The 16,986-nt window shown below is 35.0% G+C and overlaps 1 protein-coding gene across 1 annotated transcript in view; it reads left to right on the forward strand.

Moving 5' to 3' along the window:
- Positions 1–16,986, forward strand: part of SLC35F1 (solute carrier family 35 member F1) — a 538,040-nt gene that overhangs the window by 445,596 nt on the left and 75,458 nt on the right. The window lies entirely within an intron of this gene.

Raw genomic sequence — 16,986 nt, forward strand, 5'->3', positions numbered from 1 at the left:
TTAAGATGCCTATATGACATGGAATTGAAGCTGTTCAATAGGTAGCTGGTGATAAGTTGCTGAAACCCTGGTGAAAAAGTAGGATGGACATATAGATTTTTGAATGATCTGAAAAGAAATGCTCATTGAACTTTGGGGGATGATGAGATCATCAGGAAAGTGGAAATGAAAAAGAAGTTAATACAAGACAAAGTTTTGGGAGATATCCATTATTGAGGATCAAAATATGAATTGATAATCTAGCAAAAGAAACTGAATAAGAAATGCCAGACAAATTTGAGGAAAACAAAGTAAGATCAGTTTCACAAAATCCCAGAAAACTGAACATAACCAGGGATAATCAGTAGTATCAAATGTCACAGAGACATCCAGTTGAAAGAAATACCTTATATTACCATGTCTCTAGGGAAGGAAGATGGTTGTTAAGACCAAGGAAATCATAGTAGCAATAGGGGAAAGAATAATAAGAATAATACAAATAACAGCTATTTAATTCTTTAAAGTTATTAAGTAACATTCATTATCTTATTGGAACTTTATAGTGGTCACTTTATATAAATATCAAATAACATTTATTAAGCTCCTAAAATAAGTCAAGTTCTATTCTAGTTTAGCATTTTCTATATATAGAAAGAAAAAAGTTAAATGATTTCTGATTGCCTCCTTTCTATTTCAAATATTATTATTCCCATTTTTTCCAGATGTGGAAATTAAGGAGGGACAGTGTCAGTCACTAAATATTTATTAGGTACTTCTTATGTGCCAGAAACCATATTAAGTGTTAGTGATACAAAGAAAGACCAAAGACAGTCCCTGTTCTCAAATAGCTCACAGTGGGAGAGGCAATGTGTAAACAACTATGTACAAACAAGCTATATACAAGATAAAATGGAAATAGTCAACAGAGGAGATGTGCTATAATGAAGGGGAATCAGGAAAAAGTTCCCATAGAGGTGAGATGTCAGTTGAGATTTGGGGAGGAAGGCATATATGTGGAGAGAGATCATTCTAGATAAGGAAACAGTCAATAAAAATGTCTTAGAATCAGACAATGGAATAGCTTGTTAAGAAAGTGCAATGAGATCAGTGTCACTGGAAGAAGAATACCAGAAAGAGGGAGAGGTGGGGAATAGATTATGAAGGACTTTTGAATACCAAATGAAGAATCTTATATCTGATCCTGGAGATGATAAGAATCATTGGAATTTGTTGAATAGCAGGGGCTGATGGGAGTGAATATTAAATGATCAAACCTGCCTTTTAGGAAGATCATTTTGATGAACAAGTGAAAGAAAGACTAGAATGAGGAGAGGCTTACAGTAGGCAGACCAACCAATAGGCTATTGCAATAATCCAGATGTGAGGTGATAAAGGCCTGCCCTTATCAGTGGCATGTCAGAGGAGAGCTGTACACATGCAAGAGATGTTAGGAAGGTAAAATTTACAGGTTTTGGCAATGAATTAGAATGAGGAAGTAAAAGAGATTGAGGACTAGAAGATGACTCCTAGGTGGCAAGTCTGGGTGACTGAGAAGATGGTCCTACATCTGATAAAGAAGTTAGGAAGAAAGGAAAATTTGGGGCAAAATATGATGAGTTTGTTTTTGGACATGTTGTATTTAATGTATCTATGGAACATATAATTCAGTATATCTAATAAAGTTGTAAATCTGGAGATCAGCAGAAAAATTAGAAAAATAAATAGCTTTGAGAATCAATGCAGAAAAAAGTCCATGGGAGCTAGTAAGATCACCAAGTGGAAGAGTTTAGAAAGAGAAGCAAATAGGGCTCTAGCACAGTCCCATGGAATAATCATGGGTAGCCAGGTTTGCAGGCATGACCTGGATAAAGATCTTGCAAAGGAGACTTGAGAAAGAGTGGCTAGAGAAGTAAGAGGAGAACCAGGAGAGAGTAGCAAAAGATTCACAGCTAATCAGTCTCAGAGATACTCCTGGGTTCTTTATTCTAAGTCCAGTATGCTAATATCTGATATTTACTGACAACTACTGGATGATGGTGGTGAAAATTTCAGACTTTTCACCTGGAAAATCAGTGTCTGAAAATTCTACCCACCTATCCCCATGCAGTTAGTTCTCTCTAGTTTTTCACTATTTCACCAGACTGTTTTAATGTTAATAGCAATAAAAGTTATGCAAGGTAAGAGTATCATTAATATTCTATCAGAAGATTCTCATTTTTCTTAAAATATATGCTTTTAAATGTCTCCTCAGTGTCATTTTCATGTTCTTATGTTCATTCATCCTTTAAAAAAGAAATATAAATCAAGTCTTAATTGTCTAAAGGCAACTACTTTTTCCAGATTAATTTAAGACAGCAACACTATATCACAGACCTGTTAACAAAAATAAATTATTGTGTTCTTGGACTCAAAAAGCTTTTCATTTTCATGTATTTTAGCTTATAATATGCATTAATATTAGAAATTTACAGAAATGCTTCTAGCCTGCTGTCTTTTCTTCAAAAGGTCTGATATGCCTTCAAATATGATATAGAATAAAAACACAGGCTGAGGAAACTATGTACTGGTGACTTTAAAAGGTCATAATTCCTGTATAGATTATTAAATAAATTATTTGAAAGCACTTAGGAAAGAAAACAATAATCACTAAAAGTCAAAATGAGTTCATCAAGAATGTGACTTGCCAATTAACCTCATTTCCTTTTTTTACAGGGTTCCTAGATGAAATCAAGAAAATTCTATAAATATTGAATCTGAATCTCAACAAAGCATTTAATTAATTAGTCTTGATATCTTTGTGTGGAAAATGGAGACATATAGGCTAAATCAGAGAAAAGTTTAGTGGTTTGGGATCTAGTTGTCATACATTGCTTATTCTATATGGCAATATTTCTCCAGCCCATCCTTTCCACTCATGCTTCCAATATCTTCATGAAAATCTTCCATAATCTTCATGACCTGGGCTATTGAAATAGCCTCCTATTTCTAAGAAAGTAATCTCTGATATATCTTTCACAACGTTATCAAAATAATCTTCTAACTGCTCAGATTTGACCATGTCGCCTTCTTGAGCAGGATCTTTCTCTGGTTCCTATTAACTCTCAGCCTATCATTAAATGTCCTACATAATCTGATTCCAATTTTCCAGGCTTGTTTTACTCACCTTCCTTTCATTTACTCTGTTTAGCCAAATGAGGTTCTCATCTTATCCTGCATTCTTTTTTTCTATATGCAGAATAACTCCTTTCTGGAGTAGCCTTTCTTTAGGTCTTTTAATATTCTTTTCTTTCTGTGAGACTCAATGCAAAATTGGCACCTCTTTGCTGAAGACTTCTCTGATTCCTTCAGTTGAAAAGGAATTCTTCCTCCTCAGATTTGTCAATAATCATTTTTTCCAGATATTTTCTTTACTGTTAGGTCATTATACACAGTATCATGTTGATTTTTGTACTTGTCTTATTCCCTTATTAGACTTCAAATTCCTTGATAATAAAGGACTGCATTTTTTATCTTTGTATCCATGGCATCTAACACATTGCCTAGCTCAGACTTTCAATTAATAGTTTTTGAATTTTAATTTGCATTTATAATTTATTGAGTCATTGTAGTCAAAGTCATACCATTATAAAACAAGAGCTAGAAGTAATGTCAGAAGTCATCTAATTTAATATTTTTTCTTTTCCCCAACTACATATAAAAACAATGTTTAACATTTAAAAATTTTTGACTTCCAAATTGTCTCTTTCCCTCTTTCCTTCCCCATCTATTCAGAAAGCAAGCAAGTTGGCATAGGTTATACAAGTGTAGTCAGGAAAACATATTTCCATGTTAGGCATGTTGTAAAAGAAAACACAGATCAAAAAAATAAAGAAAGAATGTAAAGAAAAGATATGCTTTGATTTACTTTCAGACTCCATCAGTTCTTCCTCTGGAGATAGCATTTTTCATCATAAATCCTTCAGAATTATCTTGAATCATTATATTACTAATATCTAAGTCATTCACAGTTAATCATCATACAATAGTTCTGGTGCTATATTCAGTGTTCACCTACTTTTCATCTCACTTTGTATCAATTCATATATAAGTATTTCCAGATTTTTCTATGAATCTCTTGCTCCTCATTTCTTGTAGCACAATATTATTCCATTACAATCTTTACAACAATTTGTTCAGCCATTCCCCAAATGACAGACATTCCCTCAATTTACAATTTTTTGCCAATACTTAAAAGAGTTGCTATAAATATTTTTGTACACATAGATCCTTTCCCATTTTGTTTTTTACGTTTTTGGAATATAGACCTAGTATTGCTTGGTCAAAGAATATGCCCTTTGGGAATAGTTCCAAATTGCTCTCCAGAATGGTTACATCAAATCATGACTTCATCAACAGCATATTAATGTCTCAGTTTTCCTACAAACTCTCCAAAGTTTGTCATTTTCTTTTTCTATTATATTAGCCAATGTGATGTTAGGGGTGGTACTTCAGAATTGTTTTAATTTGCATTTCTCTAATTATTGGCATTTAGAACCATTTTTTCATATGACCATAGATAGATTTGATTACTTTATCTGAAAACCACTTGTTCATCTCCTTTAACTATTTATCAGTTGAATGATGACTTATTTCTACAAATTTGGCTCATTTCTCTTTATTTTAGAAATGAGGTCTTTATCAGAAAATTTTTCTGTAAATTTTTTCACTGTTCTTATTACTATGTATTTTCCTTCATCCTATTTTATCTATTTATTGAATCCTCTACTTTCTCCTTGCCCATTCTTAAATGTGTTTCGCTTTGTCAGAAGTCATCTAGTCCAAGCTCCCCCGATTACTTTACAAGTGAGGAAATGAAAGCCTAGGGAAGCTAAGTGACTTGTCCAAGGTCCTACAAGTTCCCCATTTGTGTTTGAGTTTTTGGTTGTTGAGTTATTTTTCAGTCTTGTTCAACTTTTCATGACCCTATTTGGGGTTTTCTTGGAAAGTTACTGGAGTGGTTTGCCATTTTGTTCTCTAGTGGATTTTATAGAAAAAGAAACTGAAGTAAAAAAGTTAAGTAAGTTTCCCAGGATAACCCTGTTAGTGTCTGAGGCATAGGAACTCATGAAGATGAGTCTTCCTGACTCTAGATACAATAATCTATACACCTAATTCAATTTAGTCAAAAGGGTGATAGTGGCAAGATTTTAAGAAGGATACTATGAGAATAAAGGATAATTAATCTTCATCTTTTGAGGATTTCTTTTTTTTTTTTAGGTTTTTGCAAGGCAAACGGGGTTAAGTGGTTTGCCCAAGGCCACACAGCTAGGTAATTATTAAGTGTCTGAGGCCGGATTTGAACCCAGGTACTCCTGACTCCAGGGCCAGTGTTTTATCCACTGTGCCGCCTAGCCGCCCCTTTTTGAGGATTTCTTGAATGAATCAGGATTAATTAAGCTAGAGAAGTCTTACTTAGAATCACAATAACTATCTTCAAGTTTTTAAAGAGTGGCAGCTTTAAAAAAAATAATTAGAGCTGTCTAGTAATAAGTACAGTAGTGTTTTTCTTTCACTTTAGGTTTTGCAGTGGGCATTAAAGCTACATATATCGGGGCAGCTAGGCGGCACAGTGGATAGAGCACTGGCCCTGGAGTCAGGAGTACCTGGGTTCAAATCCGGCCTCAGACACTTAATAATTACCTAGCTGTGTGGCTTTGGCCAAGCCACTTAACCCCGTTTGCCTTGCAAAAAACCTAAAAAAAAAAAGCTACATATATATCAGAATTATCAGAAAGGGTTTCTTAGATGAGAATTAGATGAGAGGTTGGATTAGATGCCTGTTAAAATCCCTTACAACTCAAAAATTCTATCATTCTCTAAAACTTTCTTCATTGAGATAAGATGACTTGGTCTTATAAACTAGTATGCTAGGTTGGTTAAACTCAATCCCCATTTGGAGTTTTCTTGGCAAAAATATTGGAGTGGTTTGCCATTTCCTTCTCCATTTTACAGATGAGGAAATGCTAAATTTTCTACAAATATTATAGTATTATAGTAAGACATTACAAAGAAACATTAAGGTAATCCAGGAGAGAGAGAGTGTAAGTCTTGAAGTCAGGTCAAATTTGGCCTCAGAAACCTACTAGGGTAGTTGTGGGAATCAAATATGACATTATTTGTAAAAATGCTTTGCAAACTTTAAAACTATATATAAACACTATTATCATTATTAAATGAATTGGATGTTCCCATTTTCAAAGCTTTTATATGAATCCCTGAAACATTCATTCCATAAAACAGATATTATTGGCACCATTTTACACATGACAAAACTGAAAACTGATCTAGGGTAAAATGCTTTGCCAGAAGTCATATAGATAGCAAGTAGCAGAGTCAGAATTGGAAACTGAGAGTAAGGACTGCACAATGCAGAATTCTTTCAATTGGATCAGATCACCTCTTCAAATATAAGTTTAAATAGACTGCAAACTAAATATGAGTCATCAGTGTGATATGGCAGCTCAAAAGAAAAAGGAATCTTGGGTTAATAGTGTTGAAAAGAAGAGCAATATTCTCTATAGACCACATTTAAGTATTGTATTCACTGCCAGCCACCACATATTAAAAGATATTATAACAAATTGAAACAAATTCAGAGGAGAGCAATTGGACTGTAGCCATGTTCACATGAGGATGGACTGGGTAAAAACAGGACTGTTTAGTCCAGAAAAGAGAAGAATTAGGAGGAACCTGCTAGTTGTTTCCAACTAGCTGGACGGGCTATTATGTGAACAAGGGATTTTAATTATTCTGTTTGACCCTAGGAGGCACTAATAGGAGCCATGAGACCCTAAGCAGAGGACCTTAAGCTTAGGCTCAAAAGAAGCAAAGGATTCTCAGATATGAAGGTGAGGAGGGAGAGCATCTTAGACATAGGAGACAGCAAAGTCCCAGAGAGAGATGGATTGTCTTGTATCAGTATGGTTAGAATGTGAAGCACAAAAAGGGAGAAATCTAGAACAAACTTAGGAAGGAAGGTTGGAGCTAGATTTTAAAGGACTTTAAACACAAAAAAGAAAAGTTTATATTTTATCTTAGGGGAATAGGGAGTTTCTAAGTTGAGTAATGCAATGTATCCTAGTGGAATTCCTATGCTTGGAATTTCCCATCCTGACAAAATAACATATCCTGTATATTTGAAAATAACTTGTATCTGCTAGTCTGCAAGAGAACTCTGTTTAATGATCCTAGGCAGCCTTGCATTCCGTGAGTAATCTCCATCTCTAAATAATTGCACCAAAGTTTCCATGTCTAGAAATGACCTGTTTTGTTTTTTCTCTTTGGTAGTAGAAGTATAGGTACTTCAGCAGCTAGAAGTTTATAAATAGCACCAAAAGATGTAAAGAACTAGCTTGTGATAAATCCTCATAAAGAGTAACAAGAAAATTGACTAGGCATGAATCATTGTGTAAATCCTGGAAATCACATTTCCTAGAAAATGGATTCCAAATACCCAGTGAAACATTTTGTTAGTTTGGTTTACTTGGACAGATTAGGAGAACCCAAAACAATGCCCACAGCAATATTTTTAAAGAATGTAACCTAGACATTCGTAGTCTCATGAATATATGTGGTTTACTGAATATTGGGACAAAAAAAATATTTTAATTGAATGAAACAAAAGAGAAACCACATTCTAAATTGGAATAACATAATAACTAATGTACCTAATAATGTATTACCTTCTCAGATTTATATGGTGCTTTGCAGTTTACAAAGCATTCTGGGAAGTAGGGAGCAAAAATATCAGTATCCCCATTTTACAGATGAGAAACTGAGTTTCAGAGAATCAAATTAAGTGCTCTAAAGACCAAGGTCAAGTATATTCCTGAAAATCTGTCTGAATCAGAAACACATCCCTCTTAGGGATGACATTCTCAGTTACATTTGAAAATGCCTCCGGGGTAGTTACAATTCTAGGTCACAGTATTAAAAATGATAGTGTCCCCTATGTGGCTTGTGAATGTGAAATTTTCCAATTATAGGAATCTCTTTGCACTTGGCCTTTCAGTTAAGAGAAAAGTTTGGTATGTCAGATACTCTCTGCTTTTGTTTTTTTTAAAGTCCCTTCCTGATAAGGCTTCAAATTTGCTCCTGGAGAAAGAATTCATAAGATCTATCACCTTTCGATGCAAGGAGAGATTCATCAATTAGAAGCTGAAGATGAGAGTCCAATCCTTACTTCAAATTCCCTGAATCACCTTCTCACTGTAACACCACATCTTGGTTGCCTCAGCTTGGGTCACAGACAGATTGGACTAAAGGTGGTAGGGGGTGGGGGGTGGGGGAGGTTGGAAGGTTCTTTTCCAGGAGTGTCGCTGGAGGGCAGTGATAATGAGAAACTAAACACTAGGGGGAAAGATGTTTAGAAGATAGAAAATTCAATGAACATTGTTAAGTCAATCCTTCATTATTCTGCACTGGACTGGAGTAGGTGCTTTAGCACTTTTTTAAAAAAAATAATGACACATATTGGCAGCTTTCTCTGTGTAAGATTGACCTTATTTCTATGGAATTTGACTTCTATTTTACAAAGATTCAGAATGAATAAGGAAGACCTTCATTTGAGTCCTGCCTCTTACTCTTACTAGCTGTGTGACCCTGGCAAAGTCATTTTACCTTTCTCACTCTCAGTTACCTCATCTGTAAAATGCAAGTAATAATAGCACCCATCTCATAGAATTGAGGTGAGGATGAAATAATATAAGAGATGTAAAGAATTTTGAAAACTTTAAAGCACTAGTATAACATACTAATATTAAAACAATGTAATATCAGAATAAAAATATATAATGTATTATGAAAGTAATATTATATTTTTAGGATATTTCTATAGGTAAGTTAGGTGTCTTAGTGGATAGCACACTGTACCTGTAAATCAAGTTCAAATCCAACTTTAGACACTTACTATGTGACCCTGAACAAGTTATCCAACTTCTGTCTGCCTCAGTTTTCTCAACCATAAAATGGGAACAATAATATCATTTATTGCTAGGGTTGTTTATAAAAGAGATGTTTATAAAGTTACAATATAGTAAAGTAGTACTTTTATACTATAAAGTATTATTATATGCTGTCTATTATTACTACTATTATTATCACATTTATGCAACTGGAGAAAGAGAGGGCAAACCACTCCAGTATCTTTGCCAAGAAAAACACAAAGAGGCAAAAATGAAATGACTGAACAACAATAAATATATGCAGACTAAAGAACTTTAAAATATATGTCTCAGGGTAACTATATAAAAGATCTGTATATAAATCTCAATAAATTTCATACTTCTTAAATACATGCATGTGTATATACCTAAATATGTGCTCGTGTGGTATTATATATGGTATATATATATATATATATATATATATATATATATATATATGTATCATATCCTGTGAAACACGGAAGAGTTATTACTGAAATGTGAAATGGAAGGCAATGTTTGTTTCCAACTATTGTTATTTCCATTTTATCCTCTGTAGCTTTTCTGTACATAGTTATTTGTTAGTTATCTCCCCCCCCCATTAGATTCCAAACCCCTTGAGGGCAGCAACTGTCTTGCCTCTTTTTGTATCCCTGATGCTTAGCACAGTGCTTAGTATACAGAAGATGCTAAATAAATGTTTATTGCCTTCCTGCTTTCTTCATGTATCATTTCCTACAAGAAGCATTTCTTTCTCACTTGTTAGAGCTCACACCTTCTTCTTCCTCAAATTAACATGGATGTACTCATCTGTGCCATATTGTGCTACCATAACCCACTTCCATAAAATGTAAGCTCCTTGAAGGCTAGCTCTAGTTTTCATTTAGTCTTCAAAGTTCCAGTGACTGTCATAGTGACTTGCAGATCCTAAAATCATGAATTCACAAAGAGAACTGGAAATCATCAAGTCAAAACTCTTCATTTTAGAAGTAAAGAAATAGGCTCAAGGGAGTTAAATGACTTACCCAAGGTCACACAGTCAGTTAACAAGCATCTTATTTGGGATCTATGACATATCTTGGCCTAAGACACTTTATTGACTGGATAATTCTGGGCTACCCACTTACTTCTCAGACTCAGTTTCCACATCTGTAAAGTGAGCATAATAATATCCCCTATCTTATGGGGTTGTTGTGAGAATCAAATGAGATTTTTTAATATTATTTTGCCTACTTTAAAATCCTCTGACTCCAGAAACTATACTTTTCCCACTGTACAACACCATCTCCCTAGAGTGGACAATTAATGAATGTTTGCTAGATTAGATACAGCTCATTTGACATAAAGAAACCCAGACTCATAGAGATTGAGTGATCTGCCATAGATACATAGCAAGCATTTGAACATGGCTTCTCACTTCAGACTCAGGACTCTGCACCATCTACTATTTTGCCTTTAACAATAGAGGTTACCTTGTTCCTGGCTGGAGGGGGCGGGGGCTATGAGAAAAACTGTAAACCTGGAAACTCTCTAGAAAAGTGAACTACTACCAAGCCAAAAAAGATGCTCTCTAAATGTAAGGAATATCACATTTCATTACCATAATAAACCAATTATTCTGTGATCTCATTGATATGAGGGTTCAAACTAACAATGCAGATCTTGTAGGACTCATGTACTCATCATCCTATAAGTTTACAGATCCACCCAACAGGTAAGGGTCTTCTTGTAGAGACACTGTTGAAGCCCACAAGCTATTCATCTATTATTCCTCCATCTCTGCTATATATGTATCCTCCTATATCTGAAAGGCATATTATCAAAATGAAGATGTCAAGATATTTAGAGACATCCTGTTTCCCAAAGCTAAAACCCAGCAAACAGACTGCCCTGAGATTGGCATAATAACCTTTGCACTCATCTCATCCTCTGTATGATTGAGATCATAGCAAAATTCCAGAATTGTTTCTCTCCAGCATCAGGTGGTCTCTGAGCTTAAACAAACTTGAAGTCCTACTATAAATCAAATTCATCACATTGATACTGTTACCTCTCATTGTGAGGACTACAGCTCATTTCACAGCTATAGATATAAGTATTGAGATCTCTCTACACTGTCTTGGAGCCCCCCACTAGGGACAAGGCTCCAGCACACGAGTCTTTGCTTACAAGCGATTTTCCTCACTTTGCAGCTGAGTTTTTCTTTGTGTCCTGACTCTCCAGTATCAATCCTGCTTTGTGTGGCTCTGGCCACAAAGGGTTAGAGGCTAGTTCCAGTCCAGTTGGCCCTTATAATATATTAATTGTATAAATCAGCTTAACGGACTTACCCCTCTCACATAGGCAAGCATTCTGTAATGGATAGAGAGCCGACCTTTGTGTCAAAAAGATCCAGGTCCTAGTCCTGCCTCTGACACATAACTATCTGTGTGACCCCACAGTGACTTAACTCCTCAATGCCTCCAGGTAACTTTCTGACCTTCAGATGTAGAGAGAACTTCTTTCTTGAAGAGACATAAAAAGATTTGCCTTTGGCCTAACATGCTTGTAAACACAATATAGCATCATTGTGGAGATTACCCATGACTCTCACTGGCCACTTAAGCACGTAGAACAATTTCCCCATGTTAGCCTAATGACCTTTATTCATCTCTTTGATGACTACAAGACATCAAAATAAATGTTATCTTTCTAACCCAGAGATATCCTGTTGGAGTCAAAGAACATCATCCAAACTGTTCAACCTTCTCTATTTTGGAAGAATGAGCAGACTCATAGTATTGGAAGGATCTCTAAGTCTTATCTGAACCTGAAAAAGAATAGCCTCTAAATCAGGGGAGGGGAACCTTTTTTCTGCCATTTGGATATTTATAACATCATTCAAGGACCATACAAAATTATCAACTTAAAACACATCCTTGTGGCCTTCAGTTTCTTATCTGGGATTTCATGATCTCTATAATATTTTCTGGCTTTATCATTAGTCTACAGCAACTAGATGACATAGTGGGTAAAGTCCCTTCCTTGAAATTGGAAGATTCATCTTCTTGAGTTCAAATCTGACCTCAGGCAATTTTTGGTTATATGAAATGGGAAAGCCATTTAACTTTCCTTGCTTCAGTTTCCTCATTTGAAAAAAAAATGAACTGGAAAAGGAAATAGCCAAATATTCTAGTATCTCTGCTGAGAAAATCCCAAATAGGGTTGTGAAGAGCCAAGCATGACTGAAACAATTGAACATTTACAATATTACCAATAACAACAACAACAACAAAGTAGGCAGTGACTATCTAGTCTAACAAGTTTGGGGAGCCTCTCTGTTATACCCTGAAGAATAAAAACAGAAGGTTGGAAAAAAAATTTTACATCTAGTGTTTCTGATAAAGGACAGAACTGAGTCAAATTTATAAGAATCAAGTCATTTAAAAATTAATAAATGGTCAAAATATGAACAGTTTTCAGATGAAGAAATTAAAGTTATTTATAGTAATATGAAAAAATGCTCCAAATCATTATTGATTAGAAAAATGCAAATTAATAAAACTTTGAGGTATCCCCTCACACCTATCAGATTGGCTAAAATGACAAAAAAGAAAAACTATCAATGTTGGAGAGGATGTAGGAAAATTGGGGTACTAATACATTATTGGTGGAGTTGTGAACTGATCCAACCATTCTGGAGAGCATGAATTGATACTGAGTGAAATGAGCAGAACCAAGAGAACATTGTACACATTAAAAGCAACATTGTGAGATGATCAACTATGAAGGATCCAGTTCCTCTCAACAGTTCAATGCTCAAAGACAATCCTGAGAGACTATATGGGAAAATGTCATCTATATCCAGAGGAAAAAAATATGGAGTCTGGATGCAGACCAAAGCAAACTATGTTCACACTTTAAAAATTTCTTCTATGTTTTGTCTTTCTTTCTCATGGCTTTTATCATCTTAGTTCTAATTCCTCTTTTGCAACATGACTAATTTAGAAATATGTTCAACATGATTGTTTGTTGTCATGTGAAGGGGGAAGAGAAGGGAAGGTAGTAGAAAAATGTAAACCTCAAAAGCTTGCAAAAGGATGAATGTTGAAAACCATCTTTGCGTGTATTTGGAAAATAAAATAAGTTTTTTAAAAAGAGTAAAAAATAATTACATAAGCAATTTAAGGTTTGCAAAACTCTTTACATGTATTAACCCATTTGATCTCATGACCCTATTGGTCATGCCAGACTCATCTCATATCCTTTCTGGACATTGTTACTTGATTTAAAGGGTGTCTTTTGAAAGGTTGATTGGATGTGATCTAGACCCCAAGGGGTCTAGAGGTGCAGAGGCAGATTCTGATTTGATCTGGAGATAAATTTCCTAGTAATAAGAATTTTCCCAAGATAGAATGGTTTGCCTTAGCCTTAGGAGGGAATGGGTTCCTTGTTATTGGGAGTCCTTAAAGAGAGAATGAATAATCACATACCTAGATGGTTTTATAGGGAATCCTACTTTAATGAGTAATTAAACTGAATGACCTCTGAGTATACTTGAATCCATGGTTCATAGAGTCAGTCTTGTCAAGTCAGCATAGTACTATGCACTTGCAAGTCTAAGAAAGATTAAGATTCTTTACCAACCTGAAACAAGAAAACTACATAGAGTTCACTATTTTTGCTAAAAATACTGTTACAAATTGTTATGCAATTGGTATGCTAAGTGATAAAGTAGTCCAGTTAAGACATTCATAGTAAACCTGTCTAGCTCTCTCTGGCCTCAGGAGGATGAAGGGATAGAAATATAAAATCAATTTTTCCTCTATCTGTTATTTTGCACCATTTTTTCTTGGCCATGGAACATTATTAGACAGAAACCCAATGCTTATTTGTATGTAGTTAGGGTTGTTGTATTTATGTATGGAGGCAAAAGTAATAATGCCACAGAAATACATGATATAGAGATATTGTAAAAATAATTTAAGTGCCTTATTTGCCATGGTCATCAGATGTGGACCAAATTCTATGAGTTTACCATCTAAAATTTTATTTGCAGAGATGTTACAAGGATACCCACAAAAATGAATGAGTATTGAGCAAATTCATATGTGGTTTATATATTGTGGAAGACCCAAAAGGCTCCTTGATTAAAGAATTGAGGCTAAAGATTACTATTATATGGATGCAATTTGAAGAAGCCTTGCTGATCTCCTTGGGAATTCAAAATTCTGATTCTTTCATGATATTTTCTTCTCACCACCAGCATTTCTCATTACTGTGATAAAAATTATTGTAAGGTAGTTATATTCAAGAACTGCATCCTTGATTCTGGATAGAGTATTGAACTGGAGTCAGGAGAAACTGAATTCAAATACTGCCTCAGCTGCTAAGTGATCCTTGGCAATTGTTTGTCTCAGTTTCCTCATCTGTAAAATGGAAGTAATAATAACAGCTAGTTCCCAGGTTTGTTGTGAGACTTAAATGAGATAATAAATTGTAAAACTCTTAACTTGGTTCTTGGGCATAGTAAGCTCTATATAAATGTTATCTTTTATTATCTTGCCTAGCAGTATTTGAATTTACTTCTTCATTTTATGCTGTAAATATCAGGTGTAATTGCTTATAATAAGAGCTCTTTTACTGATAGGATAAAGCCTTTTCAGGCAACAGTTCTCCCTGCAGTCACTAATAATAATAATAATAATAATAATAATAATAATAAAAGTGTCTGACCAAGTTTCAAGTGAAATGTGTTTCTTCAATAACATCATATGTAAGAAACTACTTATATTTGTCTTTCCAGTAGCCAGAGACACAAAAATGTGTCACTCAAGGGCATGTCCTTAATGACAGCCATGAAACTGTCCTACTAAATTATATGATAAGTCCAAGAGAATGAGGTTCTTATTCAATAGAAGGTGATTATTAAAAATGTTAATGAAAAGATGAGATATGTGGCCAATAGGGAATTCAGAACGCCTAATTTGGATCAATCAATCGGTAAACATTTATTAAGTGTCTACAGTGTGCCAGGCAGGGCAAATAAGAACTGGGGATATAAAAAGAGAGAAATAGCAGTCCCTGTCACCAAGGACCTTACAACTTAATAAAGGCAACTAAAATTAAAGAAAGCGGGGTTTGTGACACTAACTTCAGACAGATCCCTTCACCCCTCTGGTTCTCAGCTTCTTTATTTGTAAAAGATCAGACTAAATGATCTCTGGGTGGTGCAGAGCTGAAATTATTTTTATTTCTTTATTCTTTTTTTCCCCTCCAAAATCCTGTATAATTTGAAGGTGTCTTCTATACAGACTATGTACCATACTGAAATGGGTAATGGGTGAATGAACAAATGCGATAGCGATGGTGGTTCCAAAAAAAAAGGTCCTTCTCTGTAGAATACAGTAGGGATGCATATTTTTGCCTTTAAAGACTTACAAGATATAAAATGCCAAGTTGAACATGGATTTGAATATTTCCACTATGAAACACCATCACTTGTTATTTAAAAAACAAAACGCCAGCTGTTTTATGCTCCCGTGAATGATTCCTTACCAAGCATCATTTTACCCATTAAATGGAGGAAGATCCAGTTCATGTAGACAAGCCTAAGGGTGATGTATTAACTCATCTTGTGGGATCTTTAACTGAACTTGTTAATTGTGCTACGACCTCTCTTTCTTATATCAAGAATGATAGCTCTGAAGGGAGCAAAACCAAAAGAACATTGTCCACATTAACAACAACATTGTGAGTTGATCAACTATGATGGATACAGCTCCTCTTAACAGTCCAGACATCAAGGACAACCCTGGGAGACCTGTTATGGACAGCACTTCCATATCCAGAGGAGTGGGTGGGACACAGAATCTGAATGGATGCTGTGTTCACTTTTTAAAAACTTCTCTTATCCTTTTCCTTCCTATCCCACAGTTTTCTTTCTTTCCCCTTAGTCTTAATTCCTCTTATACCAAAACACTAATATATATAAACATGTTAAACACAAATGTACATTTACAACCTTTACCAAACCATTTGCCACTGAGGGGAAGAGGATGGGAAGTAAGTGAGGTAGAAAAATGTGTAACTTATAAATATGTATATGAATGAATGTTGAAAAACTTTCATAACATGTAATTGGAAAAATAAAATAAAAATATCTATTTAAAAAAAGAATGGTAGCTCCCACTACAAAATGCTGACTTCCACTCTTGGACCCTCCCTACACCTAATATCCCCCATGCTTCTGGCTTGTCCCTGAATCATCATAGCCCTGCTTATCATTCATATAGCCCTATGCATTGTCAGAGTGCTTTATCACCTACAACATCTCACTTTTTACAAGAGGGAAAACTGGGACAATGGATAGTTCAATGACCTGCATAAGTCTTAAAATCACTGGTAGTAGAGGAGACATTAAAAATCAAGGATCCAGGAAGTTGGTACATTTTTTCAGGGCTTCTTTGGCTAGAAATAATATTCAGTTTCTAGTGACATGTTGGAGGCAAGTTTTTCTAGGCTGCAGAAAGGCAGACATTCTAGTACACTGTTGATGTGGCTGTAAATTGCTATAAATATTCTGGGGGGAAATTAAAAATTATATTAGAAAAGTGATTAAACTTTGAAATTGAACTGAGCAATTGTGTGAGAAAAGTGATTAAACTTTGACACTGAGATTCTACTGTTGGCCCCATGGAGGTCAAATATAGAAAGAAAAATCTATACATATCAAGATTCAGAGCAGCATTCTTTTTGATAGCAAAGAATAGAAAATGAAGGTCCCAACTGGGCATTCTTTCTTGATTTGTTCATGAATTAGATATGAGTGGGGCAGAGCTAACTCCTCCCTCCAGAGTTATCAAAGTCCAGTGGCAAGACAAAGGTCAAGAAAATGAGTCTTTCTAAGTTAAGGTCTTTCCCAGGTCTTGGTTTGTCTCAGGTCACATCCTTTCAGTGAAGTGGGCTGGGTAAATGCTGAAACAAAAGATAAAAGAAAGGCAAAATCAAATGAAGCCAAGCACCCTATAAGCCACTGGGTAATGCAGAAAGCTAGATTTGGAAT

Source organism: Macrotis lagotis, chromosome 5 (genome assembly GCF_037893015.1).
Source record: "Macrotis lagotis isolate mMagLag1 chromosome 5, bilby.v1.9.chrom.fasta, whole genome shotgun sequence".
Lineage (NCBI taxonomy): Eukaryota > Metazoa > Chordata > Mammalia > Peramelemorphia > Peramelidae > Macrotis > Macrotis lagotis.